The sequence below is a fragment of the Erinaceus europaeus genome, chromosome 18 (genome assembly GCF_950295315.1).
Source record: "Erinaceus europaeus chromosome 18, mEriEur2.1, whole genome shotgun sequence".
In the NCBI taxonomy this organism is placed as follows: domain Eukaryota; kingdom Metazoa; phylum Chordata; class Mammalia; order Eulipotyphla; family Erinaceidae; genus Erinaceus; species Erinaceus europaeus.
The window spans coordinates 76,544,410-76,569,264 of NC_080179.1; the positions used below are offsets into that span (position 1 = coordinate 76,544,410).

General features: G+C 48.5%; 1 protein-coding gene and 1 non-coding gene across 5 annotated transcripts in view; one reads left to right on the forward strand and one right to left on the reverse strand.

Annotated features, from left to right (window-relative positions):
- The window catches only part of RAB27A (RAB27A, member RAS oncogene family), a 91,457-nt gene that overhangs the window by 12,917 nt on the left and 53,685 nt on the right, over positions 1-24,855 (forward strand). Inside the window, exons 1-2 of one of the 4 annotated variants that reach the window (XM_060178230.1) lie at positions 9,621-9,798; positions 22,649-22,762. The gene's annotated coding sequence lies outside the window, so the exon portion shown is untranslated. Of the gene's footprint in view, positions 1-9,620; positions 9,799-18,417; positions 18,438-22,648; positions 22,763-24,855 lie in introns of those variants that run through there. The other 3 variants (XM_007535231.3, XM_060178229.1, XM_060178231.1) reach the window with 3 other exon arrangements.
- On the reverse strand, positions 9,208-9,314 carry LOC132534489 (U6 spliceosomal RNA). The gene has a single exon (XR_009546199.1). It is a non-coding gene; the product is annotated as a U6 spliceosomal RNA (small nuclear RNA).

Consider the following 24,855-nt stretch of genomic DNA (forward strand, 5'->3'; position numbering starts at 1 on the left):
GGCGTGTGAGTCTCTTTGCTAACCGTAATGCTGTCTGCCCCTGCCCTTCTTTCTTCTTTCCCTCTTCCTTCCTTCATGTCTTTGCTCAGTGACTTTTTAAATAGAGACAGAGAGAAATGGAAAGGGGGAAGGGAGAGAGGAGGAAGAGGCAGACAGCCCTGCTTCACCACTTGTGAAGCTTTCCCCCTGCAGGTGGCGACCAGGGCCTTGGACCTGGGTCCCTGTGCACTGTAATGTGTGTTTTTAACCAGGTGTGCCACTGCCTGGCCCCGTGCTCTGTGATTTTAATAAACAAGAATTTTTTGTATTTATTTATTTTCCCTTTTGTTGCCCTTGTTTTTCATTGTTGTTGTAGTTATTATTGTTGTTATTGATGTCGTTGTTGGATAGGACAGAGAGAAATGGAGAGAGGAGGGGAAGACAGAGGGGGAGAGAAAGACAGACACCTGTAGACCTGCTTCACCACCTGTGAAGCGACTCCTTTGCAGGTAGGGAGCCAGTGCTCGAACCGGGATCCTTATGCCAGCCCTTGTGCTTCGTGCCACGTGCGCTTAACCCACCGCACTACTGCCGACTCCCAATAAACAATAACTTATCAGTTTCCCATTTGCTGTCAAATTGAAGACAGTATCTCCAAATTCCAAACCATTAAGTGTGTCAGTGTTTCTTCTAAGAGTTTCATAGTTTGTACTCTTGTATTTTAGCCCGTGACCCACATTAGTTTCTGAGTAAGGTATGAGGTGAGAGGTCCAATTTCTTTGGCAGGCTGACACTCAGGTCTCTCAGCACTGTTTGTTGGGAAGATTGTTTTCCTGCCTTGCAATGTCTGATGAGATCAATTGATTGAATCGTTTTGCTGTGTTTCTGGACTTCAGTCTTCTGTATTTAAAATATTTTACTTATTTATTAGTGAGAAAGGTAGGAGGAGAGAAAGAACCAGACATCACTCTGGTACATGTGCTGTTGGGGACTGAACCCAGGACCTCATGCTTGAGAGTCCGATGCTGGATCCACTGCGCCGCACACATCTCAGAGGCCGTAGCCTTGTTTCCCCACAGCCGCACTGATGCACTGATGCACTGATGCAAGGTGTTAGCAGCTGCTGGGACAGAACTCGGTTGCCGGCTCGTTCTTCCTCTGTGGTTTCCATGAGGAAACCTGTCTGAATCCCACCGTGTGGGCACTCCGCCAGCTGTTCCCTGGTCTGGCTGCTTACTTACTCCTGTGGACTTGTGTCATTGAGAGCAGACACAGGGTCTCAGCTGGCTAACTGACCCGCGTGGTGAGGCTTTCTCATTCCTGTGGTTCTCGACGGGGAAGGCGAGACACACAGCAGCAACAGGTCGCGACTTACATGCTGAGGGAAGACCTTTCAGGCTGAGAGCAGGCGAGCCGTGCTAGTGGCCAGGCTTCCTTTCTTCTCACAAGTGAATGGTTCTTCCTCAACGTGAGTCCCACGCTGGCAAGTCAGCACCCCCAAGGGACAGTGAAAAGAGAGGCTGGTGCTGGCAGTGCTGGCTGACCCTGGTCTTGCGGCCTGTTTCTGAGGACATGGCCCCCCCGCCCCAGCACTCCTCCTCCTCTCAGGCCCAGGACCCCAGGGCCCAGGGGCTGTGCCGTTTCCTCAGCTCCTGCTTGAATGTGGAGGGACCCACACAGCTCCAGTCAGTAGGCTGGTCTCTTAGCAATGCCAGCCCTCAGCCACAGGGCATTCACTATTCCAGCGGTGGGCTGAGAGCAAGCTCAGTCTGTGCTCTGCCATCCTCAGGGCAAAGGGTCAGAGCCCTGGCACTCCATGGAAGCAGGACACTGGGGGAAGCTGCACATAGTGGGACAGGGTCTCCTGCTTTGTGTGTATTTCTCCCTCTTCTCTTCTCTTCTTCTCCCTTCCTTCCTTTCTTTTATTGATTTAATAATGATGGAAAAGAGTAGGATAAGAGGGGTATAATTCCACAGAACTCTTAGCACCAGGGTTTTGTATCCCATCCCCTCCGTTGGAAGCTTTTCTGTTTTTTTCTTTTTGCCTCCAGGGTTATCACTGGGGCTCGGTGCCTGCACTACAAATCCACTGCTCCTGGAGGCTATTCTTTCCTTTTTTGTTGCCCTTATTTATCATTGTTGTTGTTGTTATTATTGTTCTTATTGATGTCGTCATTGTTGGATAGGACAGAGAGACATGGAGAGAGGAAGGGAAGACAGAGGGGGAGAGAAAGATAGACACCTGCAGACCTGCTTCACTGCTTGTGAAGTGACTCCCCTGCAGGTGGGGAGCCGGGGGCTCGAACCGGGATCCTTATGCCAGTCCTGGAGCTTAGTGCCATGTGTGCTTAACCCGCTGTGCTACTGCCTGGCTCCCGCTTTCCTATTCTTTCTCTCTCTGGGAGCATGGACCCAGGATCACTATGGGGTGCAGAAGGTGGGAGGTCTGGATTCTGCAATTACTTATCTGCTGGACATGGGTGTTGGCAGGTTGATTCATACTCCCAGCCTTTTTCTGTCTTTGCCTAGTGGGGCAGGGCTCTGTAGATCTGGGGTTCCAGGACACATTGGTGAGGTTCTTTGTGTCTTTTTCAGTTTCCTTGAGTAGTGACTCATAATTTTAAGTATACAAGTCTTTCACTTCTTTGGTTAGATTTACTCCTAGATATTTTATTGTTTTTTGTTGCTATAGTAAAAGGAATTGATTTCTGGATTTCAACTTCTAACTTAGTGTTTGCATAGAGGAATGCCACTGACTTTTGTATGTTAATTTTGTAGCCTGACATCTTGCTGTATTGCCTGATGATTTCCAAAAGCTTCTTGCTTGATTATTTAGGTTTTTCTTTTTCTTTTTTTTTTCCCCCCTCCAGGGTTATTGCTGGGCTCGGTGCCTGCACCATGAATCCACCACTCCTGGAGGCCATTTTTCCCCCCTTTTGTTGCCCTTGTTGTAGCTTCATTGTGGTTATTATTATTGCCCTTGTTGATGCAATTTGTTGTTGGATAGGACAGAGAGAAATGGAGAGAGGAGGGGAAGACAGAGAAGGGGAGAGAAAGATAGACACCTGCAGACCTGCTTCACCGCCTGTGAAGCGACTCCCCTGCAGGTGGGGAGCCGGGGGCTCGAACTGGGATCCTTACCCCGGTCCCTGCGCTTTGCGCCACATGCACTTAACCCACTGCGCCACTGCCCGACCCCCATTTAGGTTTTTCTATGTATACTATCATGTCATCTGCAAATAGGGAGAGTTTGACTTCTTCTCTATTAATCTGTATCCCATTAATTTCTTGTTCCTGCCGGATTGCTATTGCAAGAACTTCCAACACTGTGTTGAATAGTGATGGTGAGAGTGGGTAGCCCTGTCTAGTACCTGATCTGAGGGGAAATGCTTCCAGTTTTTCACCATTGAGTATGATGTTGGCTGTAGGTTTGCTATATATAGACTCCAGTATCTTGAGGAATTTTGCATCTATTCCCATTTTTGTAGTGTTTTGATCATAAAGGGATGTTGTATTTTGTCAAAGGCTTTCTCTGCATCTATTAATATGACCATGTGGTTTTTGGTCTTGCTTTTGTTGATGTGGTGGATCACATTGATTGATTTACATATATTAAACCAACCTTGCATACCTGGCATATACCTCACTTGGTCATGATGAATAATCTTTTTAATATACTGCTGTATCTGGTTGGCTAGAATTTTGTTCGGTATTTTAGCATCTATGTTCATCAGAGATATTGGTCTGTAGTTTTCTTTTTTGGTTGTGTCCCTGTCTGCTTTTGGTATCAGAGTGATGCTGGCTTCATAGAAACTGGAAGGAAGTATTCCAGTGTCTTCAGTCTTCTGGAAGACTTTTAAAAGTAGAGGTATTATTTCTTCTTTGAAGGTTTTGTAGAATTCATTTGTAAAACCATCTGGTCCAGGAATTTTATTTTTGGGAAGGTTTTTGATAATTGTTTCAATTTCATTAGCTGTGATGGGCCTGTTCATGTTATCTAGTTCCTCTTCACTTAATTTTGGAAGTTTGTGGGTATCTAGGAAATCGTCCATTTCTTCCAGGTTCTCTAGCTTGGTGGCATATAGATGTTCAGAAAAGTCTTGCATGATATGCTGAATTTCTGTAGTGTCTATTGTGATATCTCCTTTTTCATTTATGATCTGATTTATTTGGGTCTTCTCCCTTTTTTGTTTTGTGAGTCTGGCTAAAGGTTTGTCGATTTTGTTTACTCTTTCGAAGAACCAACATTTACTTTCATTGATCTTTTGTATGGTTTTCCTATTCTCAGTGTTATTTATTTCTGCCCTAACTTTAGTGATTTCTGTCCTTCTGGTTGCTTTAGGATTCCTTTGTTGTTCTTCTTCTAGGTCTTTAAGATGTGCAATCAGGCTGTTTATTTGTGCCTTTTCTTGTTTCCTAATGTGTGCTTGTATAGCTATGAACTTCCCTCTTAGGACTGCTTTAGCTGTGTCCCAAATATTTTGATAGCTTGTGTCTTCATTTTCATTGAACTCTCGAAACATTTTGATTTCTTCCTTGATTTCCTCTTTGACCCAGAAGTTGTTAAGAAGTGTACTGTTGAGCTTCCACATTTTGGGACTGTTACTAATCTTTTGTTGATTGATAAGTGTTAGTTTAATTCCACTGTGGTCTGAGAAGATGCTTGGGATGATTTCAATGCCCTTGAATTTGCTGATGCTGTCTTTGTGGCCTAACATATGGTCTATCCTTGAGAATGACCCATGTGGATTTGAGTAAAATGTGTATTCTAGTTTCTTGGGATGAATGACTCTGAAAATGTCCAATAGTTCTAGTTTATCTGTCTCCTCATTTAGCTCCCTCATTTCTTTATTGATTTTCTGCCTGGATGATCTGTCAAGTTGAGAGAGTGGGGTGTTGAAGTCCCCTACTATGACTGTGTTGCTGTGAATATATTCCTGTAGCTCTTTCAGTAGAAGTTTGATGTATTTAGATGGCTTCTCATTGGATACATAGATGTTAATAATTGTTAAGTCCTCTTGATTGACTGATCCACTGACATTAAGTAGTGTCCATCCCTGTTTTTTTTTAAATTTTATTTATTTTAAAGTCTGTCGTATCAGATATGAGAATAGCTGTTCCTACCCTTTTTTGTGTGCCATTGGTTTGTATGATAGTTTTCCATCCTTTCACTTTGAGTCTGTGTTTTTCTTGTTGAGTTAGGTGGGTTTCCTGTAGACAGCATATTGTTGGGATGTGTTTTCTAATCTATGTTCCTACTCTGTGTCCCTTTTTTTTAATATTTATTTAATTTATTTATTCCCTTTTGTTGCCCTTGTTGTTTTATTGTTGTAGTTATTATTGTTGTTGTCGTCATTGTTGGATAGGACAGAGAGAAATGGAGAGAGGAGGGGAAGACAGAGAGGAGGAGAGAAAGATAGACACCTGCAGACCTGCTTCACCACCTGTGAAGCGACTCCCCTGCAGGTGGGGAGCCGGGGTTCGAACCAGGATCCTTATGCCGGTCCTTGTGCTTTGCGCCACCTGCGCTTAACCCGCTGTGCTACAGCCTGACTCCCTCTGTGTCCCTTTTAATAGGTGAATTCAGGCCATTGACATTTATTGATATAAAGATTGAAGATATTTTAACCCCATTCTTGAAGATTTTTTTAGAGTGTTCTGATAAATGGCATATTTATGGTGGTCTGACTGTTTATAGGAGAACTTTTAGAACTTCTTTCAGGGCAGGCTTGGTGATAGTTGATTCTTTCAACTGTTGTTTGTCTGAGAAGGTTTTTTTTTTTTTACAGTTTAAAAAATATTTATTTATTTATTTTCTTTTGTTGCCCTTGTTTTATTGCTGTAGTTGTTATTGTTGTTGTTATTGATGTGGTCATTGTTGGATAGGACAGAGAGAAATAGAGAGAGGAGGGGAAGACAGAGATGGGGAAAGAAAGACAGACACCTGCAGACCTGCTTCATCGCCTGTGAAGCAATTCCCCTGAACCGGGATCCTTACGCTGGTCCTTGTGCTTTGCACCACCTGCGCTTAACCCACTGTGCTACCGCCCAATTCCCCTGTGAAGGTTTTTATGTCTCCATCAAGTCTGAATGACAGTCTAGCAGGATACAGTAGTCTTGGTTGAACACCTTTCTCATTGAGCACTCGATAGATATCTTGCCATTCTCTTCTGGCCTGTAGTGTTTGTGTGGAGAAGTCTGCTGCTAATCTTACGGGTTTTCCTCTGTAGGTGACTCTTTGTTTTTCTCTTGCAGCCCTTCAGGATCCTTTCTTTATCCTTATTCCTTTCCATTCTAACTATAATGTGTCTTTAAGTCTGGGTTAATTCTGTTTTGGACCCTCTGGGCTTCTTGAATCTTTATGTCTTTGGTGTTGTCTAGACTAGAGAAGTTCTCAGCTATTATGTCCTGGAGAATGCTTTCTTCCCCTCCCTCTCTTTCTTCCTCTGGTAAGCCAATAATGTGTATATTATTTCTTTTGAAGTCATCCCACAGGAATCTGTTGTTGTTTTCAGCATCTCAGTCTCTTTTTGAGATCTCTTACTTCTTTTTTAGTTGTCTCTAATTCACCCTCGATCTTGCTAATTCTGTCTTCAGCCTCATTTATTCTATTCTCTCTCCCCTCTACTGTTTTCTGGGGTTCATCTATTTTGTTACCTGTTCTGATACTGTTTTAGCTTGTTCAGCTAGTTGTGTTCTTAGCTCAGCTATTTCAGCTTTCAGCTCCCTAATAACCTTGAGATAATTAGTGTTTTCTTCCAGAGTCTCATTTGTTGCTTCTGCATTTCTGATAACAATTTTTTCAAACTCTTTACTCGCTCCTGTGATTATTTCCTTAAGTAGTGTTTGGATGTTGAACTCGTTATTTTGTGCTTCACCCTTTGGGGGGCTTTTAGCTGGGCCATAGGGTAGTTCCACTTCTAGCCTTCTGAGAGTTCCCCAGACTGCTCTCCACAGGGGTGAGACTAATTTACGTTGTGGGGGCCATGCAGTGGTACACTTGGTTAAGTGCACATAGTGTGAAGTGCACGGACCTGCACAAGGGTTTGTGTTTGAGCTCCTGCTCCCTGCCTGCAGGTAGGGACGTCTGCAGGTGTCTTTCTCTGCTCCCCCCCACTCCTTCCTTCCTTCCTTCCTCCCTTCCTTCCTTCCTTCCTTCCTTTTTTTTTGCCTCTAGGGTTATCACTGAGACTTCATGCCTGCACTATGAATCCACTGCTCCTGGAGGCTATTTTCTCCATTTTGTTGTTATTGTTGTCATTGTTGCTGTTTTGGGGTAGGACAGAGAGAAATGGAGAGAGGAGGGGAAGACAGAGAGGGGGAGAGAAAGACAGACACCTGCAGTCCTGCTTCACCACCTGTGAAGCGACCTCCCTGCAGGTGGGGAGCCGGGGGCTCGAACTGGGATCCTTACTCGGATCCTTGCGCTTTGTACTGTGTGTGCTTAACCTGCTGCGCTACCGCCAGGCCCCCTCTTTAATTTTTTTTCTTCACTATATTTATTGGCTAGAGACAGCAAGAAATTGAGAGGGAGGAGAGACGGGAAGAGAGACAGAGACAGCCCTTCAGCCCTGCTTTACCACTTGGAGAACTTTCCCCATGAAGGTGGGGGCCAATGGCTTGAACCCAGGTCCCTGAGCACTGTAATGTGTATGCTACCACCTGGCTCCTTCTTTCTCCCTCTCTATCTCCCCCTCCTCAGTCTCTCTCTGTCCTGTCCAGCAGGAGGAGCGGATTCGGATTCGCAGTGACTTCTCTGAGCCCCAGCAGTAACTGTAGAGGAAGAAAAGGCAGTTGGGTTGGGGGAGTCACCTCACCCCTCCCAGAGATAGTCCTGGTGGGGAAAGAAAAGTTTCCACAGGGATTCTGCTTAATACTTGGGACCAAAGCTTCTGACCTTGCCCTTGGGGGTCTGTGGAGCGAGGCTGTGGGGTGCTCCCCTTTCTGTGTGGGAGGAGTGGGGCCTGTGAGCCCAGGCTGCTGATGGGAAGCCGTGTGGTGCCCCGGGGGAGAGGTAGGAAGCAGCCATGGAGAGTGCAGAGAGTAAGGTGACTGAGGGCGGGGCCCAGGCTCCTCAGGTCCAGGTTCCTCAGCCCTCTGGCTCCATTTCCAGATGGCTATTCTATGCCGGTGGCTAAACACCAGAGCCTCCTACAAAAGGCGTCATGCCAAGCAGTTTCTTCACTGGCATCTGGCTTCCTGTTTAACTACAGCCTCTCTGCAGAAAGGCTTGAAGCTGGGGGAGTCGGGCAGTAGCGCAGCAATAATCCTGGAGGCAGAAAGAAAGAAAGAAAGAGAGAAAGAAAGAGGGAGTCGGGCAGTGGCGCAGTGGGTTAAGCGCAGGTGGCGCAAAGCGCAGGGACCGGGGTAAGGATCCCGGTTCGAGCCCCCGGCTCCCCACCTGCAGGGGAGTCGCTTCACAGGCGGTGAAGCAGGTCTGCAGGTGTCTGTCTTTCTCTCCTCCTCTCTGTCTTCCCCTCCTCTCTCCATTTCTCTCTGTCCTATCCAACAACGAATTGCGTCAACAAGGGCAATAATAATAGCCACAACGAAGCTACAACAAGGGCAACAAAAGGGGAAAAAAAAATGGCCTCCAGGAGCGGTGGATTCATGGTGCAGGCACCGAGCCCAGCAATCACCCTGGAGGAGGGGAAAAAAAAAAAAGAGAGAAAGAAAGAAAGAAAGAAAGGCTTGCAGTGGGGGCTGGGAGGGAACCCACCTGGTAGAGCACATGCCTTCCATGCATGAGGCCCTGGGTTTGAGCCCTGGTGCCACATGGAAGCATCTTGGATGGAGCCAGGGGGAGTTCCATGGACGGTGGAGCTGTGCTGAGGTGCTTCTCCTTTCTCTGTTTCTCTTTCACTTAGGATATAGAATTTTTAAAGGTTTATTTTATGTAGTTTGTAGGTGATAGTTTGACATAAGCAAGAGAGAGAGAAAACACCCAGAGTGTTACTGTGATACATGCAGTGCTAGGGATTGAACCAGGAGTCTCAGACCTGTAAGCCCTAAGCTCTACCAGCTTGAGCTTGTTGCCTGACTGCAGGATATACAGTTTTTAAAAAGTCAACCGCAGCAGTCTGGGAGGCCAAGTAGTGGATAAAGTATTGGACTCCCAAGCGTGAGGTCCTGAATTTGATCCCTGGCAATGCATGTGCCATAGTAGGATTCTTGTTCTCTTTCCAGTTCTCTCTTCTTCATTAACTATCTATCTATCTATCTATCTATTAAAATACGGAACACTTCACAGATTTGCATATCATCGTTGCTCAGGGGCCATGCTAATCTTCTCTGTATCGTTCCAATTTTAGTATATGTGCTGCTGAAGTGAGCACAATAAATATATTTTTTAAAAGACTTAATTTTTTTAAGTGAACAACAACAAAGACCCCATTTTCGCTACTCAGATAAGGAAACCTCATTCATCACATTTACAGTGTTGTGTGGTTTAGAAACACTGTAGTCCAACCCCATCTCTCCTCCTCAGAGATTCAGACCTGTGCCCAAGCTCACATGGATAACTGATGGTAGAGAAGGTTCTGGAAGGCAGGTCTGCTGTTGCCCTGTTGTGTTCATTCTCTGCCTACCACCCCCCCACACACTGATGTTTCATGATAGGTCATGTGTGCTTCAAAATGGTGTTGTTTCATTGCTCAGAGGAAGTGACTATATCAAATGGAACTTTACAGCGACCAGTGTCTCTTGCCTGAGCCCTTCTGAAATATCACAGGAAATGAAGCAAGTGTGTTCCAGCTTCCCCCTGTGTTAGTGTTCGAGCAAACGTGTCTGCATGTTTGCTGCAGTGGACTGTGCTAGCTGGTAGGTAAAAAGCCTACCACTTTTCTTTTAAATTAGTCATTTAATATTAATTTACCAAATTATAAGATAACAGGGTATAACCAGATTTCTTTGTCCCTATTCCTCCACTGAAAATTGTAGTAGTTCTCCCAAGGTCACAGATAACAGGTTGACTATAATTTCTGAAACGATTTATATTTTATATATCTGGCCATTTTTTTCCCTAAGGTCTTGCCTTCTCTTTCTAAGTCACACTTACACCTATTACTACTTCAGAATGTCCTTTTTTTCTCTTCTCTTTCCAGGTCCTGTTGGAATTGGGGTTCAGAGCCCTCTAGTCATCTTCCCCTAATCTCTCCCCCTCTCTGTGGGTATAGACCAAAGTTCTTTTTGGGGTGCCGAAGGTGATAGTTCTGTCTTTGTAATCGCGTCTCTACTGGACATGGGCGTCGGCAGGTTGAGCTTTCTCCCCAGACAGTTTCTCTTTCCCAGTGGGGCAGAAACCGTCATTTCCTGCCTGGACCATTGGTTTTCTCGTCTTCCTACTCCTGCCCATTCTTCACACAATGCTTGTGACCTTTAAAATGCTGAAGTCATCTTTACAGGTGTGAGAATGTGGTTTTAATTTGCGTGTATCGAATGAGAAATGGCACAGAGCCTGTTTTTGGTCATATGTCTGTGGGACATTTGTATATCCTCTTTAGAAAACCATCTGTTCAGACCTTCTTTATTGGGAATATTTGTTTTCATCTGCGTAAGTTCTACGATAGTGTTTACCATTAATTGCTTTTTTATCCTTGTGGATTTCTCTTTCACAGTATAAAAGAATTCAAATTTGATGTAGTCTTTTTTTAATTGTGTTTTATTTAACCTTGCTGCTGGCACAGAGTATTCCCATACATCTTGAATGTTAAGGTCCTGAAGAGTTTTACCTGTGTTTTCTTCCAAACATTTGATAGTTTCAGGTCTAATACCTAAGTCTTTAATCCACTTTGAGTTAACTTTGACGCATGGTATTAAGTAGTATTCTAATTTCATTCTTCTCCATATGACCATCCAGTTTTCGCAGCACCATTTGTTAAGGAGGCTTTCTTCTCCCCATTGAATGGTTTTGGCCCATTTGTTTTATGTTTGGTGTCAAGATAGGTGTAGATTATATTTTCTTTTTTTTTTTTGCCCCTTATTGTCCTTATTGTTGTTGTTATTGATGTCGTCATTGTTGGATAGGACAGAGAGAAATGGAGAGAGGAGGGGAAGATAGAGAGGGGGAGAGAAAGACAGACACCTGCAGACCTGCTTCACCGCCTGGGAAATGACTCCCCTGCAGGTGGGGAGCCGGGGGCTCGAACCGGGATCCTTATGACAGACCTTGCGCTTTGCGCCACCTGCGCTTAACCCACCACGCAACCGCCCGACTCCATGGATTATATTTCCTTGTGTCACATTCCTCCATTGCTCTCATTGCAGTGAAGGACCTTTACAATGAAAATTATAGGACATGTTAAAAGGAACAGAGAATGCCAAAGACATTTCTTGTTCTCAAATTGGAAGAATAAATATATATTATTAAAATGGCCATCCTACCCAAAGCAACCCATACACTCAGTGCAGTCCTTATAAAAACCCTAATGACATTATTCAAGGACGTTGAACATCTTATCCAGAAATTCTTGTGGAACCACAAAAACCCTACAAACAGCCAAAATACTCCTGAGAAAACAGGGAAAAAATACAGAGGCATCACACGGCCCAAATTCAGCTGATATTACAAAGCAACAGTAACAAGAATGGAACGAGACCTGACCTGCTTGGCCACGCCTGGCTCCCCACCGGAGGGTCTTCACAGGCGCCCTCAGTCCTTCCCCAGGGCCTTTTCTCTAAGTCCTCCCTTGGCTGGCCCTTGGCATTACTCAGGCCTTAGCCCAGCTGTCTTTTCCTTAATCTTGTTAGTGAAAGTAGCCTCCAGTGATGGTGTGTCACTGTTCTTGCAGGACCTGTTGCTACATATCTGGCATGACTTTCTCTCTTTCTCTCTCTCTCTCTCTCTTTTAAATATTTTTATTTCTTTTGGATAGAGACAGAAATTGAGAAGAAAGGGGAAGATAGGGAAGGGAGAGAGGGAGAGACACCTGCAACACTGTTTCACTGCTCATGAAGCTTCCTCCTCTGCAGGTGGCGGCCAGGAGCTTGAACCCAGGTCTTTGAACTTTGTACTGTGTGTGTTCAAGCACATGCACCATCCTCCTGTGGGAGGTGCAGCCCCCCAGCCTGGGCAGAGGCCTGCCGCGCCTGCACTGAGTCTTGAGGAGGGAGAGCCCAAGGCCGGCCTGGCCTAAAGGCGTGGCCTTCCTCGACTCTGTAGGCTGAGACGGCACCGAGCTCCGGGGCAAGGTGGCTGCCTCCTCACACAACACACCCTGAAGGGTTCCTGTTTCTCGTGCATGAGCGATACGCGACCTCTCTTTATAAGGCCGTAACTTGCCTTTGAGTCTGAGCTGGATAGGAAAAGCAGGTATAGCGTAAGAGTGTGAATAAGGTGCACCTGGGGGTGATTACCATGGTGTGAGTGTCGCGCGCTTTCCTCGTTGGGTCCTGTCTTCCTATTGGATGGTGATCAGTGTGTCTAACCCTGTGTGTGAGCAGTAAACGACCTGTCTCTCTGAAGCATTCCCGGAGGCTGGTCCTTTCCTCTGCACCTCACCCTCACTGCCGGTTCCTGTGTTGCTGCCACTTATCCACTGGCCGGAGGACACCCAGCAACAACCACCTAGCCCCAGAATCACTTTATCTTTTTTTGATTTTTTAGTATTTATTTATTTAATTATATTTATTTATTTATTTTTCCCTTTTGTTGCCCTTGTTTTTTATTGTTATTGTAGTTGTTGTTGATTTGATGTTGTTGTTGGTTAGGACAGAGAGAAATGGAGAGAGGGGGAGAGAAAGACAGACACCTGCAGACCTGCTTCACCGCTTGTGAAGCGACTCCCCTGCAGGTGGGGAGCCGGGGGTTCGAACCGGGATCCTTCCGTCGGTCCCTGCGCTTTGTGTCACCTGCGCTTAACCCACTACCGCCCAGCCCCCTGTTCTCCCTTTAAAAAAATACTATGCTTGGGAATCAACTCAGGGCCTCACACATACACGATAGCATTAAGAAAGGCCCTCTGGACTGAATTCTTTAATTCTTTCTAATTTAGAGAGACACCCAGAGAGAGGAGAGAGAGAACAGTACTGCTCTGCCAGGCATGGAGCTCCCTGTCCATGGGCTCCCTGTCCGAGCTCCCATGTGGTCTGGGGGCGGGAATCCAGGGTCTCTTCCTGAAGTGCTCTCTCTATGAGCGCCAGTGCTTTGTTTGGTGAGCCGCTCTATGCTAGGATCCTGTCCAACCCAGGGCAGATACTCTGTGAATAATGGATGAGTGCTGGAGGAAGTGGGAAGCAGTGTGTGCTAGAAAAGAATGATAGATGCACCCCTGTGTCATTCCTGTTTTCCGGCACACATTAGACGCTCCCTTAGAACCAGCTCCAGATGCCAGCTCGCTGAGGGAACCAGCTCCAGAGTGCTAGCTCGCTGAGGGAACCAGCTCCAGAGTGCTAGCTCGCTGAGGGAACCAGCTCCAGAGTGCTGGCTCGCTGATAGAACCAGCTCCAGAGTGCTGGCTCGCTGATAGAACCAGCTCCAGAGTGCTAGCTCGCTGAGGGAACCAGCTCCAGAGTGCTGGCTCGCTGATAGAACCAGCTCCAGAGTGCTAGCTCGCTGATAGAACCAGCTCCAGAGTGCTAGCTCACTGAGGGAACCAGCTCCAGAGTGCTAGCTCGCTGATGGAACCAGCTCCAGAGTGCTAGCTCGCTGATAGAACCAGCTCCAGAGTGCTAGCTCGCTGAGGGAACCAGCTCCAGAGTGCTAGCTCACTGAGGGAACCAGCTCCAGAGTGCTAGCTCGCTGAGGGAACCAGCTCCAGACTGCTAGCTCACTGAGGGAACCAGCTCCAGAGTGCTAGCTCGCTGATGGAACCAGCTCCAGAGTGCTAGCTCACTGATAGAACCAGCTCCAGAGTGCTAGCTCGCTGATAGAATCAGCTCCAGAGTGCTAGCTCACTGAGGGAACCAGCTCCAGAGTGCTAGCTCGCTGAGGGAACCAGCTCCAGAGTGCTAGCTCGCTGAGGGAACCAGCTCCAGAGTGCTAGCTCGCTGATGGAACCAGCTCCAGAGTGCTAGCTCACTGATAGAACCAGCTCCAGAGTGCTAGCTCGCTGATAGAATCAGCTCCAGAGTGCTAGCTCACTGAGGGAACCAGCTCCAGAGTGCTAGCTCACTGAGGGAACCAGCTCCAGAATGCTAGCTCACTGAGGAAACCAGCTCCAGAGTGCTAGCTCACTGATAGAACCAGCTCCAGAGTGCTAGCTCGCTGATAGAATCAGCTCCAGAGTGCTAGCTCACTGAGGGAACCAGCTCCAGAGTGCTAGCTCGCTGAGGGAACCAGCTCCAGACTGCTAGCTCACTGAGGAAACCAGCTCCAGAGTGCTAGCTCGCTGATGGAACCAGCTCCAGAGTGCTAGCTCGCTGAGGGAACCAGCTCCAGAGTGCTAGCTCGCTGATAGAATCAGCTCCAGAGTGCTATCTCGCTGAGAGAACCAGCTCCAGAGTGCTAGCTCACTGATAGAATCAGCTCCAGAGTGCTAGCTCACTGATGGAACCAGCTCCAGAGTGCTAGCTCGCTGAGGGAACCAGCTCCAGAGTGCTAGCTCGCTGATAGAATCAGCTCCAGAGTGCTACCTCGCTGAGGGAACCAGCTCCAGAGTGCTACCTCGCTGATAGAACCAGCTCCAGAGTGCTAGCTCGCTGAGGGACCCAGCTCCAGAGTGCTAGCTCGCTGAGGGACCCAGCTCCAGAGTGCTAGCTCACTGAGGGAACCACCTCCAGAGTGCTGGCTCGCTGAGGGAGCCAGCTCCAGAGTGCTAGCTCACTGATAGAACCTGCTCCAGAGTGCTAGCTCACTGAGGGAACCAGCTCCAGAGTGCTAGCTCGCTGATAGAACCAGCTCCAGAGTGCTAGCTCGCTGATAGAACCAGCTCCAGAGTGCTAGCTCGCTGAGGGAACCAGCTCCAGAATGCTAGCTCGCTGATAGAACCAGCTCCAGAGTGCTACCTCGCTGATAGAACCAGCTCCAGAGTGCTAGCTCACTGAGGGAACCAGCTCCAGAACGCTAGCTCGCTGATAGAACCAGCTCCAGAGTGCTAGCTCGCTGAGAGAACCAGCTCCAGAGTGCCAGCTCACTGAGGGAACCAGCTCCAGAGTGCTAGCTCACTGAGGGAACCAGCTCCAGAGTGCTAGCTCGCTGAGGGACCCAGCTCCAGAGTGCTAGCTCACTGATAGAACCAGCTCCAGAGTGCTAGCTCGCTGATAGAACCTGCTCCAGAGTGCTAGCTCACTGAGGGAACCAGCTCCAGAGTGCTAGCTCGCTGATAGAACCAGCTCCAGAGTGCTACCTCGCTGATAGAACCAGCTCCAGAGTGCTAGCTCACTGAGGGAACCAGCTCCAGAACGCTAGCTCGCTGATAGAACCAGCTCCAGAGTGCTAGCTCGCTGAGAGAACCAGCTCCAGAGTGCCAGCTCACTGAGGGAACCAGCTCCAGAGTGCTAGCTCACTGAGGGAACCAGCTCCAGAGTGCTAGCTCGCTGAGGGACCCAGCTCCAGAGTGCTAGCTCACTGATAGAACCAGCTCCAGAGTGCTAGCTCGCTGATAGAACCAGCTCCAGAGTGCTAGCTCGCTGATAGAGTCAGCTCCAGAGTGCTAGCTCGCTGATAGAACCAGCTCCAGAGTGCTGACTCACTGAGGGAACCAGCTCTAGAGTGCTATCTCGCTGAGAGAACCAGCTCCAGAGTGCTAGCTCGCTGATAGAATCAGCTCCAGAGTGCTAGCTCACTGATAGAACCAGCTCCAGAGTGCTGACTCACTGAGGGAACCAGCTCCAGAGTGCTAGCTCGCTGATAGAACCAGCTCCAGAGTGCTAGCTCGCTGATAGAACCAGCTCCAGAGTGCTGACTCACTGAGGGAACCAGCTCCAGAGTGCTATCTCGCTGAGAGAACCAGCTCCAGAGTGCTAGCTCACTGATAGAATCAGCTCCAGAGTGCTAGCTCACTGAGGGAACCAGCTCCAGAGTGCTAGCTCGCTGAGAGAACCAGCTCCAGAGTGCCAGCTCACTGAGGGAACCAGCTCCAGAGTGCTAGCTCACTGAGGGAACCAGCTCCAGAGTGCTAGCTCGCTGATAGAATCAGCTCCAGAGTGCTAGCTCGCTGATAGAACCAGCTCCAGAGTGCTAGCTCACTGAGGGAACCACCTCCAGAGTGCCAGCTCGCTGAGGGAGCCAGCTCCAGAGTGCTAGCTCACTGATAGAACCAGCTCCAGAGTGCTAGCTCGCTGATAGAACCAGCTCCAGAGTGCTAGCTCACTGATAGAATCAGCTCCAGAGTGCTAGCTCGCTGAGGGAACCAGCTCCAGAGTGCTAGCTCGCTGAGGGAGCCAGCTCCAGAGTGCTAGCTCACTGATAGAACCAGCTCCAGAGTGCTGGCTCACTGATAGAACCTGCTCCAGAGTGCTAGCTCACTGAGGGAACCAGCTCCAGAGTGCTAGCTCACTGATAGAACCAGCTCCAGAGTGCTAGCTCACTGAGGGAACCAGCTCCAGAGTGCCAGCTCACTGAGGGAACCAGCTCCAGAGTGCTAGCTCGCTGAGGGAACCAGCTCCAGAGTGCTAGCTCACTGATAGAATCAGCTCCAGAGTGCTAGCTCGCTGATAGAACCAGCTCCAGAGTGCTAGCTCGCTGATAGAACCAGCTCCAGAGTGCTAGCTCACTGAGGGAACCAGCTCCAGAGTGCTAGCTCGCTGAGGGAACCAGCTCCAGAGTGCTAGCTCACTGATAGAATCAGCTCCAGAGTGCTAGCTCGCTGATAGAACCAGCTCCAGAGTGCTGACTCACTGAGGGAACCAGCTCCAGAGTGCTAGCTCACTGATAGAACCAGCTCCAGAGTGCTAGCTCACTGAGGGAACCAGCTCCAGAGTGCTAGCTCGCTGATGGAACCAGCTCCAGAGTGCTAGCTCGCTGAGGGAACCAGCTCCAGAGTGCTAGCTCGCTGATAGAACCAGCTCCAGAGTGCTAGCTCACTGATAGAATCAGCTCCAGAGTGCTGACTCACTGAGGGAACCAGCTCCAGAGTGCTATCTCGCTGAGAGAACCAGCTCCAGAGTGCTAGCTCGCTGATAGAATCAGCTCCAGAGTGCTAGCTCGCTGATAGAACCAGCTCCAGAGTGCTAGCTCGCTGATAGAACCAGCTCCAGAGTGCTGACTCACTGAGGGAACCAGCTCCAGAGTGCTATCTCGCTGAGAGAACCAGCTCCAGAGTGCTAGCTCACTGATAGAATCAGCTCCAGAGTGCTAGCTCACTGAGGGAACCAGCTCCAGAGTGCTAGCTCGCTGAGAGAACCAGCTCCAGGGTGCTAGCTTGCTGATAGAAGATCTGCTGAGCTGATGGAGTCTTTCCTTTGAGGACTCATGTACTTGCCTCCTGCCATATACGCTTCATGGGAAGCAGGGGTGGTCCCGTGGGAGGCCTGATTCCGGGCACAGACAGAAATACAAAGGTGCAGCCTGGGAGAAAGCATGGGACTTGCAAGCATGAGGTCCCGAGTTTGAGCCCAGGTATTGCATGTGTCAGAGTGATGCTGTGCTATGACTTCCAGCACTTCCTGACTCCCTTCCTCCCTCCCTGTCTCACTTACTAATAAATGAGTCTTACAACAGAAAAGCCAATAAGTCCTGTGAGCCTTGATGCTGAGGAAACCTAAAAGTTTGTCATGGTGACAAGTCCTCAAGATGGCTGTCCACAGAAAGCACACGGGACGCTTTGGTAGCTTCCTTGCGTATATTGTGGTTCATATTCACACAGAACAACTTGCTCTCAGTGTCTCCTGCGAGTGCAGGTGCAGGGCCCTCGGAGCCTACATTTCGTTTAAAATGCGTCTGTCATGACTTACGATGCACAAGCAGATAAGGGGCCAGTGAGCAAACACAGTTCCTCTCCTGCGTGAGTAAGTTACAGTTCCGAGGAGGCCTGTGCTTCACGCAGGGTCACATGCCTGGGGACCTGGCTGGCTGCACACCTCCTTCCCCCAGTCTTCTCTTTGATTTGTTCAAAAAAAAAAAATACCCTGCGAGAGCAGCTGGGGAGGTGGCTCAGTGTTGGGTGCCGGACTTGCTCACAAGCCCAGGTCTGACCCCCTCCCCCCGCCCTGTCTCCCGCTTCCAGTGTTGTCATGACCCCTCTTCTTTGCTCTCTCTGGCTGAACAAATAAAATCAATGTGAAAACACACACGGCTTTCTCGGGGAAGGAAGTGGTTGTGTGACCTCAGAAATAGTTGGCTTGCTCCATTTATTTATTTATTTATTTATTTATTTATTTATTTATATCTCTGTTTACATGTCACGAACCAGCCTGGTGTCAAATAGGAGACGCCCGTGACTGTGGCTGTGGTCGCCCTGCCAGGGCGTCAGCGTGAGGAGAGCTGTGCACTTACTGGAGCCACAGAGCCAGCCTGGTCAGAGTCGGTTTCTCGGCCACAGCAGATCTACTGAATCAGAGCCTGGGTGGAGAGCAGCCAGGTGACTCTGTCACCCGGAGTCTGAGAAGCTCTGTGCCCAGGGCGACTTGACAGCCTGGCGGCTGCCTGGCGCTTCCAGCCTGGGTCCTGCAGCCAGTGGGTGACTCATGCTCACCAGGGCCTCCCCTGAAGCTCACCATCTGCTGTCCTGGGTGACACTCGTTCAGAACAGGGACTGCTGTGACCGATCTTCATGAAATGCGGTGCACAGCAAGGAGGGCAGCACACGTGTAGTCACCGGGCACCTGCCGTGTCTGAGGCTCTGTGCTCCTGGTGTCTGGTCTCTGCTCCTTGGACCTCACAGTCATGCTGCTGGGTGGAGACTGTCTTCTTGATTTGACAGATCTGGATCTTGGATGAAGGTGAAACAGGCTCTCTGCTACAGTTTGTCATCATTACTACTATTTATTGGTTAAAAAATTTTAGCCAGAGCCCTGCTCAGCTCTGGTTTATGGTGGTGCCGGGGACTGAACCTGGGACGCTGGAGCCTGAGGTATGCAAGTCGTCTTGCATTAACTGTCAAACTGCCTTCATTACAGGAGATTTGCTGGCCGCCCCTGGGCATTTTGCAGTCTGTTTTCTTCCTAAAACACCTGTTCTTAAACCTCATTATGCATAACCAGGAAGCCCCTGGGAAGCTTGATATAAATGCCGACTCCATAGTCTCCCTGTCACAGGACTTCTTTCTTTCTCTCTTTCTTTCCCACCAGATCATAGCAGGGCTCAGTACCTGTACTGTGAATCCACTGCTCCTGGAGGCCATTTTTTTGCCCTTGTTGTTGTTATTATTGTTATTATTTTGGACAGGGCAGAGAGAAATCTAGAGAGGAGGGGAAGACAGAAAGGGGGAAAGAAAGATAGACACCTGCAGACCTGCATCACCGCCTATGGGCGGCCAGCAAATCTCCTGTAATGAAGGCAGTTTGACAGGTATGCAAGACGACTTTCATTCCTCAGGCTCCAGCATCCCAGGTTCAGTCCCCGGCACCACCATAAACCAGAGCTGAGCAGGGCTCTGGCTAAAAATTTTTAACCAATAAATAGTAGTAATGACGACAAACTGTAGCAGAGAGCCTGTTTCACCTTCATCCAAGATCCAAATCTGTCAAATCAAGAAGACAGTCTCCACCCAGCAGCATGACTGTGAGGTCCAAGGAGCAAAGACCAGACACCAGGAGCACAGAGCCTCAGACACGGCAGGTGGGGAGCTGGGGGCTCAAACTGGGATCCTTGTGCTTCACATAATGTGCATTTAACCCGCTGAGCTATGGCCCGACTCCCTTGTTAACTCTTTTTTCAGCCACCAGGTTCCAGATGCTACTGTGACGCCAACCAGACTTCCCTGGACAGAAAACCCCACCCATGTGTCCTGGAGCCCCACCTCCCCAGAGCTCTGCCCACTAGGGAAAGAAAGAGGCAGGCTGGGAGTATGGATCCACCTGTCAACACCCATGTTCAGAGGGGAAGCAGTTACAGAAGCCAGACCTTCCACCTTCTGCATCCCACAGTGACCCTGGGTCCATACTCCCAGAGGGATAAAGAATAGGAAAGCTACCAGGGGAGGGGATGGGATACGGAGTTCTGGTGGTAGGAATTGTGTGGAGTTGTACTCCTTTTATCCAGTGGTTTTTGTCAGTGTTTCCTTTTTATAAATAAAAATTAAAAAAAAACTGGGATGGTTAGTGCCTCCCATCTTGCTAACCCATGAGAATTAAAAAGCTATCCCAGCAGCAGGAACAACACTAGGAAAAAGATGACCGCCAGGAGCAGTGGATTTGCAGTGCAGTCACTGGACTCCAGTGATAATTCTGGAGGCAAAAAAAAAAAAAAAAAAAAAAAAAGCCAGCCCAAAGTGTGGTCAGGATAGAAGACAGTGAAACCTACAAATTTGCTCAGACAGAAGCTTTCAGAACAGTCCCAATTACCCCTTACCTCCATTCCACACACAGACCTTTCTGGTTGATGAGGGCTGGGTGGTAGAGCAGCGGTTTAAGCACACATGGTGCTAAGCGCAAGGACCGGAACAAAGATCCTGGTTCCAGGCCCCGGCCCCCACCTGCAGGGAGTCGTACACAATCGGTGAAGCAGGTCTGCAGGTGTCCATCTTTCTCTCTCCCTCTCTGTCTTCCCCTCCTCCCTTGATTTCTCTCTGTCCTATCCAACAACAATGACAGCAATGACAAGAATAATAACAACAACAATAAACAACAAGGGCAACAAAAAAAAGTGAAAAAATGGCCTCCAGGAGCAGTGGATTCATACTGTAGGCACTGAGCCCAGCAATAACCCTGGAGGCAGAAATAAATAAATAAATAAATAAATAAATAAATAAGTGTTTATTTACTTATGAGAACGAGGAGAGAGACCCAGACCATCACTCTGGCATATGTGACGCCAAGAATCAAGCTCAGTACCTCATGCTTGAGAGTCCAAAGCTTTATCCCCTGTACCACTGTCTGGGCAACCACGCACAGTTCTAGTAAGCTGGTACTTGGCTTCCAGATGACTCGGCTAAGGAAGGCTGATGCCAGCAGCTGGCGGGTGACAGGGCAGGTGGAGGCAGAGAGAATGAAATATAAAGTAATGCAAGTCAGAAAGTCAGCACAGCATCCAGGAGGCGTTTACCACAGAGACAAACACACCCCAGTCAGAATAAGTGTTGCTGAACATTTATGATGTGCCAGAAGCACTTTATAGGTGTTAAATTCCCTTCTGAACAATTCAGGCTATTAGCTTCCCTCCCACAGAGGATGAGCCTGGAGCACAGAGAGGTACAGACACTCACTGCAGGTCACACAGTCAGCCGGAGCTGGGGTGGCAGCCAGGTGGTCTGTGTGTGCGGCTCTGGCTTTCAGTTTCAATTTCAGACTTCAGCATGGGGCTCAGATCCTGAGCACGTAGCGAAACAGACTGGGGAGGGTCACTGTGAGGATGCGAGAAAGAAAAGTCAAAGTGTGGGCATTGTTTTGTTTTATTTATTTTATTTTATTTAATATTTATTTTCCCTTTTGTTGCCCTTGTTTTATTGTTGTTGTTGTTATTGTTATTAATGTCATTGTTAGATAGGACAGAGAGAAATGGAGAGAGGAGGGGAAGACAGAGATGGGGAGAGAAAGACAGACACCTGCAGACCTGCTTCACCGCCTGGGAAGCGACTCCCCTGCAGGTGGGGAGCCGGGGGCTCGAACCGGGATCCTTACACCGGTCTCTGCGCTTTGTGCCATGTGTGCTTAACCCGCTGTGCTACCGCCCGGCTCCCTATTGTTTTATTTCGTACTGATGAAAAAAAATCAGGGTCTTTCATGGACAGAGTTGCACAAGCATCATGAGCAGCCCCCTCGCCCCTCCTTGACACGCTTCCTCTCTGCTCCCAGCAGTCAGTGGCCCCTTGCCAGCACTGCAGCCTTTGCTTCTGTCTAACGTGCCTGTGTGCTGTGGCCGATTTGTTCTGCTCAGGTCTTTCCTGACACTTCGTGCCTGCACAGCCCACCTGTCTAAGGAGACTATTTCAGAGCATGCACAAGGATCCGGGTTCGAGTACCTGGTGCTTAATTGCAGCAGCCCTGACATACTGAAAACTTGGAGCTGCGCCCAGATCCTGGCACATGCTAAGTTGTGTGCTTAAGCTCAGCCAGGTTCTCCTCCGCCTGTTCCTCAGTGTGTTTTTAAAAAATATTTTATTTATTGGATAGAGAGAGAGAGAGAAAAATTGAGAGGGAAGGGGAAGCTAGAAAGGAAGAGAGACAGAGAGACACCTGCAACTCTGCTTCACCACTCGGGAAGCTTTCCCTCTGCAGGTGGGGGCTAGGGGCTTGAACCTGGGTCCTTGGGCATGGTGTGTGCTCAGCTAGGCGTGCCACCACCTGGCTCCCCTCCCAATTGTTTTTTTTTTTTTTTAATGAATGTTTTACCAAGAAAACAAATGTTTGTTGTTCTGATTGACTGGGCAAGGCGGGCCTGACGGACCAGCCTTGTATTTGAAGAGGTTAATTCAGCTGCTGTCAAACTGAGTGTCAGGTGCCTGACAAGCGCAGTCACGTGACAGGCCTGCCTGCGTGTGACCGGCAGCTGAGGCTTATTAGTGGGGCTGTGGGTTCTCAGAGCAAAGGCTGATTTGGGAAAGTTGGTGGGATGGGCGACTGTGCAAAGGAGTCTTTTGAAACTAACATGTCTAAGAGGCACTTCTGACTTGGATCGGTTCCTTTGCCTTAGGGAGAAGCGGCTGCTTCCAAGAGGACATGTGATTGGAGGCTGTCGACTTGGTGAAGTCAGGAACTCCAGTCTGCAGCTTTAGAGAAAAGAGCCGACAATCTGTTCCTTGTGCAGGTAAGGCTTTACCCTTTCTGTTTGTCTTCAAGGACCTTGAAGCTCCGTGGTGCCAATTTTTAGGTGTAACCTAACATAGCATAAAATGCCACTGCGTTGTAAGTACTATTGTAGTTATTGTATACCCACTTACTTATTACTTGTTAATTCTCTCTCTCTCTCTGCATGGTAACGTGTACACTCAACCAGGTGTGGCATCACCTGGCCCTGTTAATTATTTTAATGGAGGAATTTTTTTAAATCTAGATATGTGTTATATAAGAAATTGATATATCCTGTCAAAAATTTTCTTCAGGGAGTCGGGCGGTAGCGCAGCGGGTTAAGCGCAGGTGGTGCAAAGCACAAGGACCGGCGTGAGGATCCCGGTTCGAGCCCCCGGCTCCCCACCTGCAGGGGAGTCGCTTCCCAGGCGGTGAAGCAGGTCTGCAGGTGTCTGCCTTTCTCTCTCCCTCTCTGTCTTCCCCTCCTCTCTCCATTTCTCTCTGTCCTATCCAACAATGAACGACATCAACAACAATAACAACAACAATAACTACAACGATAAAAAAAACAGGGGCAACAAAAGGGACAATAAATAAATAAATAAATATAAAATTTTTTTTTTAGATCTTTAATTTTGTCAGGCTTGACAATGACACTGCAGTAGTGTAAGGGGAGACCCGCCTGGCTGGGGGATGAGCGGCTGCACATAGGAGTGGGAGAGCTGGTGATGAGTGTGATGGGAGGGCCCGTGCACAGTTCTCCCCGCTGTGGGGCTGTACAGTTTGGCAGGGCCGCCGCCGCGCACACTCGCTGGCCAGGCTCTGACATCGGCTCATGGATCTGGAACCAGAATCTCACCTGGCGAAGCCCACATATAGCCGTGCACAAGGACCCATGTTTGAGCCCCCACTCCCCACCTGCAGGGGGGACACTTTACAAGTAGTGAAGCAGGTCTATAGGAGCCTGCCTCTCTGTCTCTCTCTCTTTCTCTCTCTCTCTCTCTCTCTCTCACCACCTCCCTTCTCAATTTCTCTTTGTCCTGTTAAATTAAAAAAAAAAAAGGTCATCAGGAATGGTGGATTTGTAGTGCCAGTACTGAGTCCCAGTGATAACCCTGGTGGCAGTCTAAATAAGTATGTAAGTAAGTAAGTAAGTAAATAAGTAAATGGCGTCAGATCGAGCTTTGGGCAGTGAGGTCTCCCTCTCAGGGCTGGGAAGGGAGGCTCTGCTCCAGACTTGTCTCTCACCGGCCTGTGAATGACTTTCCTGTCTCTGTGTCCCCTCTTGTTCTCTTCCATGCACGCACGTCTGCATCCGGTTTCTTCCTCCCGACAGTCACCACTCATAACGGGTTAGCTGCCACTCTCGTGACCTCTTCCTAACCTGATGACCTCTCCAAAGGCCCTGTTTCCAAATAAAGCCACAGTCTGAAGTACTGGGAGGTATGACTTCAACACATGAATCTTGGGGAAGCAGTCCAATTCATAACAGAACTGCTTGAAAGATTTCATAATATTACACATTCTTGTAATTTAAAAAGTATTTATTTATTGACAGGAGACAGGGGAATTGAGGAGGGTGGGTAACACAGAGAGGGAGCAGGAAAGAGAGACACATGCAACACTATTTCACTGCTTGTGAAGCATTCCTCCGGTGGGAGGTGCTGAGGGCTTGAACCTTGCTGCTTGCTCATCCTAATGTGTGTGCTCTACTAGGTGCTGCACTGCCCCTCCCCTGTTTTATTTTTGTCATTACCAGGACTTCACTGCTCTGGGCCCACATTTTCAGATAGAAACAGAGAGATGGGAGACATCACAGCACCACAGCTCCTCTAATGCTCTGGGGATAGAGACAGAGAGATGGGAGACATCACAGCACCACAGCTCCTCTAATGCTCTGGAGATAGAGACAGAGAGATGGGAGACATCACAGCACCACAGCTCCTCTAATGCTCTGGAGATAGAGTGAGAGAGATGGGAGACATCACAGCACCACAGCTCCTCTAATGCTCTGGAGATAGAGACAGAGAGATGGGAGACATCACAGCACCACAGCTCCTCTAATGCTCTGGAGATAGAGTGAGAGAGATGGGAGACATCACAGCACCACAG